We start from the raw sequence: 9,257 nt of genomic DNA, 5'->3' as shown, positions 1-9,257 counted from the left end.
ACTGCAAAAACTAATATTTTGTGCTTAACAGACGCACTTCTAAAAGGAAATTTATTTTTAAAAAAATGTTTTGCCTAGACACTTTCAGAAGTTTTTTAATGGCGTTTCGGAAAAATGAAACCTTTTATTGGCGTCGTGTGCTGTTGCGTTTTCACTACTATGGGCTTTGCACACTGCGTTCGTGCCAAAGTCGTCTGCGCACACACGAAGAGAGTTTTCGGAATGAAGCGTCTCAGTAGTGACACTCCGTGTTCCCGAAAAAATACGACTGTCCTGCAACAAGTAGCTCACCGCGCCATGATGCTTTGAGCGTTCATGGTGGCTGAAGTGCAGCGCCGCCAGCTTTCCCACTAGGCAATAGTAAGAAACTCTATGCATGTTCTTACCTTCGCAACTCTATGGCCTTCGCTATGCTGTCACGACAGCCTCGAATCTCTTTAAGAGAGGAGGGATCTTGGAACCATTAACTGTAAGGCGCTTCAAAAGCCTTCTTTTTCAACTGTCCACTGAAGAGGCGAAGAGGGCCATAGAAACGGCGCCCTTAGGCAAGGATGGTTAGGAATCAGATGTCCACAGTGAGCTGTAACGGCGTCTTCGATGTTGACCAGGTCGTGCTCTGAAACCATGCACTCTTTCCACACATGGGCAAGGTGTTCCAGAGAACTCATTTCATTGCAGGGGTTTCCTCAGAAATTTGAATTTTTATTATTTATTTATTTGGTCATAATGTTAACCCTCAAATGAGGGTCGTTATAGGGAATAAACAAAAAGAAATACATTTCATAAGCACTTCAATGAGGAATCATGAGTCAGAGTTCAAAATTTGTACACCATTTCTCAAAAACATATCAACACCTAGCTGAAATTGTTGCACGTTCGCACTCTCCAAAACATCACTTGGCAATTTGTTCCATATTTCAGTTACATCAGGGAAGAAGGAATACCGGCGCACATCCGTACGTGTGTTAATAGGCTGCAGTGCCCTGCTGTGGTTTTTTTGGGAACCACGTTTTATAGATGTTGTTTATTTCTTTTTAATGCCCCTTGCATTATCTGGGAAAAAAGTTTGAGTCGATGTTTTATTCTTCTAATTTCCAGCGTTTCGACGATATGCGAAATTTCTTGGTGGTCTGGCAACACCGTGCCCACAACTTCCGGTTTCCATCTTGGTTCGGGTCAACGTTTCTAGATAAAGACAGTTGGGAAACTTCGCCGGCGAGCCAAAGAGCAGAGCGGCCCCACGCGATCGCCGTCTAGGCGGTGGCGCTGCGGTCGCTTTAGGATGAGCGCGTCGTCTGCTACTGCCAGCTTGAGGAGCGTCGGAAGGAGATTGCTCGCGTCCGTTAAAAAAAAAACAACGTATTTAAGGAATATTACCCGCCCGAGGAATATTATCAACATAAACTACGAAGAGGCAAGCGGTACGTCGAGATCATGTTTCTCTAAACCGCGGAAAGAAGGGCTTCCGGTTTTTTCCGATATTTACCGCCCAAAAGCTCAACCTCGAGCATCCTGCCCTCACGTACCCCAGACGTGGAGCGCACGCGGACTTCGCAATTCGTAGATGAGCGCGGCTAGAAGCAACCGCCCCCGGCGCAGACGATGCGAGGCGCGAACTAACGTTAATCATTCGCACAGCAAACAGTGACCAAGCACAGTAAATGGGCGCCGCGGCGGTGAAGAGAAATCGTGGCCTCTGAGATCAAGCGCAGTGTTAAAGTAACGATGCTTTAGCTGGTCACGGAGGCCATGGAAAACAACGCGGTACTCCCACCACCCAAGAGATGGCGCTCGCATCTCTTTGAGATGAAATCGGCGACAGAAAGGGGCCGCATACCCGGAGAGAGTTTTCCAACTGTCTTTATCTAGAAACGTTGGTTCGGGTGAGCTTGTCGAGCTGGTGCATCGTTTGCTATGCGTACATTCTTGATATCGGTATAGCTGTCATGAATCTTGCGTGTAGAATTTCAACAGGCAAGCTTCAGCTGCTGCGTTTTTTTCACTGCTGATCTTTTCCCAAACGTAGGTGCTTTCAGTAAGGGCCAACTTCCTCCTACCGCGTCCTAAGCTTCGCTTGAAGTCTGGCGCTGATGATAGCCAGAATCGGCACTGGGAAGTGTGTTGGCAAGTCGAACTCTGCGCCACTGTCATTTTAATTTGCGCATTAAAGCACCGGTTCAAGCATCACGCATTATCGTGGCTATTTTATTCCCAGGTGGACGCGATTTCATCTGGCGGGGTAGCGAGCGGTTATTTTGCGCTGGGTGCACAGATGTCTTGACAAGTGTGACAGTGTGAACTTTCGTTCGCGCCGACGCCAGTATTGCAGTATATTCACACAGTATATTCACACAGGACCCTCGACCAGCTGCGTAATGTGATTCCTTTAGTGCAATGTACAATGTAGATCCGCGGTTTTCAACGTCACCGTTCCAGAGCCCGGCGCCGGCTGGTTTTCGCCCCAATTCGTTGAAACCGCGTCTTGCCTTACGACGCAGTTGAAGCGAGTATTGCGATGTTGTCAGTCGATATTAACAAGAGGAAAGTGGGCACATATAATTCAAAATATTGTAAGCAAAGGCGCAGTTTTTTTTTTTCAGATAAGCACTGAGCTACCGCGGCGGCTTGATTAGAGAAAGAGCGTACAGCTGTAGGTTCCTGCACGGACTCGATACGCTGGTCAAGCTGTGTATGCGGGGGTGAAATTCGCATGTTCGTTTGCCTCCGACACTTAATTCGCTTGCTCCCAAACCTATACAAATTTCTTTGTTGCGAAGCAAGCAGTTGCAGCTTGCCACAACGATAATAAAATCTGATGGCCTGAAGCGTTTTCAAAACAATGTTGCACGTACTTTCTAGCTTGGAAATGCGTCCCGCCTTCATAATAAAGTAGCTATATTTTTTTTTCAGACTTTCACCGCGGGAGATATCGAATGTAAGGAATCCTAAAAAAAATAAAGCATTCGCACCTCAGTTTTTATACGTAGGATGTATTGCTTCAGAAAGACGCCTTAACGCGCATAACATATGCGGGCGCGATCACGTACGACACAATAAGAAAACAATGTATGGCATCTTACAACAACCCCATGGTCCAGCGAGATTGCTAGCCCTTCCAAAACTAATCGAACACGGGAAAAACTTAACTGAACACGTAACAAACTAAGCAGTAATGTGCGTGTGGTTCTTCGAGTGCGCTCAGTATGTCATGGCATGAGCAATCGAGGTTTTTAGATGGAGCGCACTGAGTGCCCATGGCCGCGATTTACCTGCACATTAATGAACGTGCTTCTTCGCGACTGGACTACACGCTTGAGGAACACAGGCGTAGGCTCGCTCAAAACAGATTACCTTCTCTATTACGTTGCTCAAGTATGCGTCTTCATATATTCACGCCCGACCGGAGAGTTCATAAATGCACTAAATGGTCTTCTAATTTTGATCACTGGCAACAAAGGATGCCGTCCGTATAACGCAAATCACCTAGAAACCTTAGTGAAAAATCAGCGCAGAAAGCGCAAGCTGTGCACTGAATGGCTTGCTGACACACGATACCTCACATGGCATTTGCTGTTACTAAAAAGTTGGGACAGAGTAAAGAAAAAATAGAAAAGCGAAAAGCTGGAACGCACCTAGTTCTGGCACGCATCGTAGTTTCTTTGCATAGTGGACAGCATAGCGTAAGAGCGCATCGTCATTCCACTTTTCAAACGAAGCGCAGCCGTTTTAACCCAACGCAGGGCCGCGGTTTCGTTTTCTGTACCGAACCAACATGGAGGACTTAGTTCCCGGAGCGCCGAGAGATGGCCCAGCCGGAAGCAGTCGTCCAATCAATCAGACAGCTTGTCACCCCCTATGCCCAGAAGATGGCAATATGTTCCGTCCCCGAAGTGAAAACTCGGGGAAAAGAGCCACAGGCGAAGGCAATGCTCCTCAACACACAGCTGAGGAAGCTGTGCGCCTCGGGGAATACGGCGTTCGTAGACTTATCCAAGCTCTTGGAGGGCGACGAACGAATGGCGCAGGATGGCGTACACTACCTGGCTGCCACAGCTCGCCAAGCAGCGAAAGAAGTGGCACTCGCGGCTCGGCCTTTTTTAGGGTGGAGGCGGGAGCCTCGGAACGGACGACCCAACCGACTGCATCCGAAAGCACCGGCCCTGAAGACCGGTCGGCCGGCGCCAGGAAAAGAGACTCCCCGTGGACAAGCGGAACTGGCCGGAAAGAAACCGAACGCAGCCGACGCGGTCGGGGCAGCGGAACCAGCCCCGGCAGATCAAGAAGTACGAGCGAACTCCGGAACAAGGACAGACCTCACACAGGCGCCCTCACCATGGGCCCAACCGATGTACTGGGGGCAGCTGCCCCACGGGACGCAGCTGCCGCTGTCGGCGGCCCCATGGCACCTCGGCACGATGCGGAGCAATGTGATGACATCGCACGGTGGCCCAACCCCTCTCCAGGCGACGCCGCACGTCCCGCGATTGGCTCACCCGTGGGGAGGAGCGCCCGGCGACCTTTTCCAGATGGTTGGCGATCTCGTCCGACACCACATTTTGCAGCAGTGGCCGCGGCAAACGTAGTAAGGGGCGCTAATGCCCCACTAGGACGTCGACGGCGCCGCCCACGTCGCCGCCACCGACCCGTCACAGTCAACATAGGCTTCCTGAATCTCCATGGCGCACGGAAGGAGGCAAAATGGGAAGAGCTATATCGGACACTGGACCAAGAGAACTTCACCCTGTTTGCGGTCGCCGAGACACATCGTCGGGACCTAGAGGAGCCCCCCACGACAAGTGGCACTGGGCTGGAAGAAATCGCGAGCAAGGGTCCAGAAAAGGAGGCGCTGTCGGAATGTTATGGCGAAGCGACTCCGAGTGGGAGCCATTGACGGGCACGTGCGATGAACACCTTTGGATGGCCGGCCAAATCCTGGGCATGCCTGTTGTTGTCGGCGTGGTATACCTCGCCGTGACGCGCGGACAACACGATGGGAATGCCCAGATTATGAACTGCCTCACAGAGGACATCCGGAGATGGGCATCGAACAGGGAGGTGGTGCTCATGGGGGATTTCAATAGGCATATTCAGTCTCTTGATGGCTACCAGGACCACAATGGTGACCTCCTGCTCAACTGGGCTCACGGACTCGGCCTCGAAATAGCCAACCTCCGGGTCGACTGCGAAGGACAATTCACGTGGAGTGCCCGGAACAGTCGGTCCACTATAGACTATGCTCTTGTGTCGCCCAGATTAGCAGCCAGCATCACTAGGGTGCACATTGACGAAGAGGGAGTGTACAGTGTCGGCAGTGACCATAACCGCATCTGTCTGTCGGGTCCCGTGCATAACACTTATGCGAAACAGACTCGCGATCCGGCACTATACGGTACCTCGCAGTGACTTCGTATGAAGCTGTGGCCGACGCTTTTGAGCAGAGCACAGCGCGCATGGAGGCCACCTCATACACCGAGTACATCGGAGAACTACAACAAATCATGCGCCAGCACGAAGTCTGTGTCCACTCCAGAGGAGGAAAGCGGCGGAAAAAATGGGGGGACAGGGAAGTCCAGACTGCCCTCGAGGCACGGCGTGCAGCTAACCGCCTCCATCGTAGAGCTATGAAAAATCTCTCCGCTGAAGAATGCCACCTGGCCTGGCAGGAGTACCTCCGTCGCAGGAGGGAGGCACAATTGCTGATCCAGGCGAAAATAGCAGCGTGCAACCAAGAGCAATTACACGAGCTCAGAAGAGCGGGTCATAACGCCCCACGGAAGTTCTGGGCCTATGTGTCCTCCTTGGACAGAAAACCACCACCCCATGTGCTACGGGACGCCACCACAGGCACAACCATCACTGATCTCGCACAACACCTTACGGAACATCTCCAGGGAATATATGGGTGCCATGCCGGGCCGGAGGAGCAGGCCTGCGATCCAGAGGATACCGCTGCAATATCAACACCGTGTAGTAGCAGTGCCCCATCCTCCGACTCGCGGTCGGTGACAACAGAGGCGCTAAAGCGGGCCATATCCCGTGTGGGAGCCAACACCGCACAAGGCTTGGATGGCATTCCCGCTGGCCTGGTGAAAGGCCTCGGCCAGGAGGCACGAAAACAGCTTGCAGAGCTCTTTAATGGCATCATTGCCGGCGACCCTATACCTGTGGACTGGCTTCGCGGCAAGGTGTGCCTCCTCCCTAAAAACGGCGGGGTCCGAAGCTCCATCAAGGACTATAGGAGGTATTCACTGAGGCCGCGCTACCAGACGGCGTGAGCGTCGCCGCGGCAAACGCACCATGTTTGCGGTCGTTTCACGCCAACTCGCGCAGTGATCACGGTACGCCGCGAGGTACCCGGCCTGAACTGCTAGTGATCCGTAACATATTTTCACGTTGTTAAATGCATCAGCGACCGCGTACGCTTATTGTGCATGAAGTATGCAGCAGAATTCCTCTGTGCCGTGATAAAACAGAGCATCCTCAACTCGGCAGCAAAACTGGCTGGCTGCACTGCACGCAAAAATGTACACGACTTGCAGCTTTTAATATCACAGAAGCCAACAGCCACAGAAACCAAGGGGCACAGGGGATTTTTTTTTAATTAATACATTTATTTTGTGGTGTTGATCAATTTAGAATATTACTGAATATGTTATCGCTTAAAGCTAATTGATAGAAAAGCAGAAGAAAAAACAACCACATGCCGCCGGTGGGATCCGAACCCACGACCTCCGAATTACGCGTCCGGTGCTCTACCTCTGAGCTACGGCGACGGCTGTCAAACCTTCTGCTTTCGGGGGTATTTATGTTTACAAGTAACCTAATCTTGAGAGTGTTCATCAGCGCCACCCACGTTCATAAGCGGCGGACATAGAACGTCCTGAGTTACCGCAGGTGTGACGCAGAGCGTCATCGAACTGAGAGGGTGGAAGCTGCGTGAGAACCCTCTTATGCTTCCTATGGCGTCAAGGCTGCCAGAACCGAGGCCCTCGCTAAGCAATATCAGTTGATAACTGTCAGCTAATCATGCAGGGCACATCGTGGATAAATAGCACGATTAACTACCGAAATTCCAAAACTGGGGCCGCAGAAACTGATAATTTCAGCGGCAGAACGGTCAAACAAATGCTCGCAGCACGAATGTCAGACCCTGCGGGTATATTTTGCAGTTTTTATTGTAGTATACGTAGCGCTGCTTCAAGCCGTAGCAACACGTCACTTTCAGCAGATATAGGTGACAAGTTAAACTACAGCTAAGCGAACAGACCCTTCGAATTATTCACCTCTCCAAGAACGGCACTTCGGCCGTCGGCACCCTAAGCACGGCTCTTGGACTCACCCACTTGTCAAGTAATTGCACCCTCTCATAGGTTTGTATGCTTTAATTCCTTGGCCTGTCAGCAACCTTAAGCCGTGCACAAGGTGGGCCTCGATACCGGTGAATTCAACGCGGGGCAGCAGTCCTGTACGTCGCACACCATGCCGGCGCCTCCGCATTCCTTCGGGGGGTCGACCTTTTCACAAAGTAGAACCTTCTGAGCGTGCCCGGTCTTTTCTGCTTCACACAGTTCACGAAATATTCACTCAGTCACGCGGCGGTACGGGCCGGACAGAAATTATCTGCGGCGAGACGCGAAATACACTCACATTTCACCCATCACCAGCTATTTAAACGCTGCGGCTGGCTGCGGCTACTGCGGCGGACGCGCGCGCGACCACCAACATGGCGAATGCCGCGCCGGCCGCTAACGCCCCTTGCGGATGACGTCATGTGAATACCTCCTATAGACCCCTCACCATCTCCAGTGTGCTGTACAGGGTATTTGTGCAGGTTGTCAAAGGCTGGATAGTGGCGTGGACCGAGGCGAAGAACCTATTCTCGGAATTACAGAATGGATTCCGACAGGGGCGTCGCCTCGAGGACATCTTCACGCTGACACAGTGCGTAGAGATCGCTCGCAAGGAGTCACGGGGACTGGTGGCGTGCTTCCTCGATGTAAGCAGGGCTTACGACAGCGTCCCCCACGAACCACTGCTTCATCGAATGGCAGCTATTGGAATACCATCAGCGTGGATCGGACTGCTTCGCCGCCTATACAGCAGCAGCACAGTCGTGGCTTTCATTGCCGATGCCCACTCTGAGCCTGTAGAGGTGCAGATCGGGCTTAAACAAGGATGCCCGATGTCGCCGATCCTCTACATGCTCTACACGGCAGAGCTGGAGCACCGCTTGGTTTGGTCCGGCGTCGGCTTTACCCTCCCATACACACAAGACGGCATCCCGGAGGTATGGACTCTCCCGGGCCTTGTGTTCGCGGACGACATCGTGCTCTTGGCCGAAGATGAGGCGCAGCTACAGCAGCTGATCTCACTGTCCGCCGACCATCTAGGGCAGCTGGGACGATGCTTCAACGTGAAGAAATCAGCTGTGTTGCGATTCGCGGGCGACAAGACCAGCGTCTCCACGGTGCACTTGCCAAGCGGAGAGCCCATACCGCAGACCTCCGATTACCGCTATCTCGGCGTCACCATTAGTGCCCAAGGAGGCCTATACGCTGCACACGAGGAGCGTGTACGACTCTCCTCCCAGCGCGCCTGCTGCATTCTGCGCAGACGTTGTCTGTGGGGGTGTAGTCGATATGTGATGGTGCGTGAGTTGTGGAAGGCCGTGCACGTCCCGGGCGTAACTTTTGCAAATGCCGTCGTGTGTATGTCGGCCTCCACACGTGCATGGCTAGAGCGCGGACAGCACGAAGTTGGCCGAGTGGCCATTGAGGCAATCCAGGGCGACCTCGGCTGGTCGTCCTTCGAAGCTCGAGAGGCCAGCAGCAAAATCGCCTTCGAGGAGCGGCTACGCATACTACCCAACACCCGCTGGGCGCGCCGAGTGTTCCGGTAACTATACTTTAAAGGCGTGCTCGCGTCCAACGGCTGAGCGGCAAATTCGGTTTCCTTGCCCAGACCACCGAGAGCACCGAAGAAACCGAACGCCAACCGAGCCGCAAAGTAAGGGCCCAGGTGCAGGCTGCGGAAGCCGCCCAATGGCACTCCGAGATGCAGAAGAAAACGACGCTTCAGCTGTACCGCGCGCATAAAAAGGAAATCGCCCCGGAGCAGCTGTACGACAACAGCGGGGGCAGCGCTCTTCTCTTCGAGGCGCGTGCTGGTACGCTGCGCACACTCGTGTACCGCCGCCGCTTCGACCCCTCCGCCGACGTGCAAGCCGCTATCTGCAGAGCCTGCGGAAAGGAAGAGGA

The sequence above is a fragment of the Amblyomma mixtum genome, chromosome 1 (assembly GCF_055824585.1).
Source record: "Amblyomma mixtum isolate Tamu chromosome 1, ASM5582458v1, whole genome shotgun sequence".
NCBI lineage: Eukaryota > Metazoa > Arthropoda > Arachnida > Ixodida > Ixodidae > Amblyomma > Amblyomma mixtum.
This window is presented reverse-complemented; position numbering follows the sequence as displayed.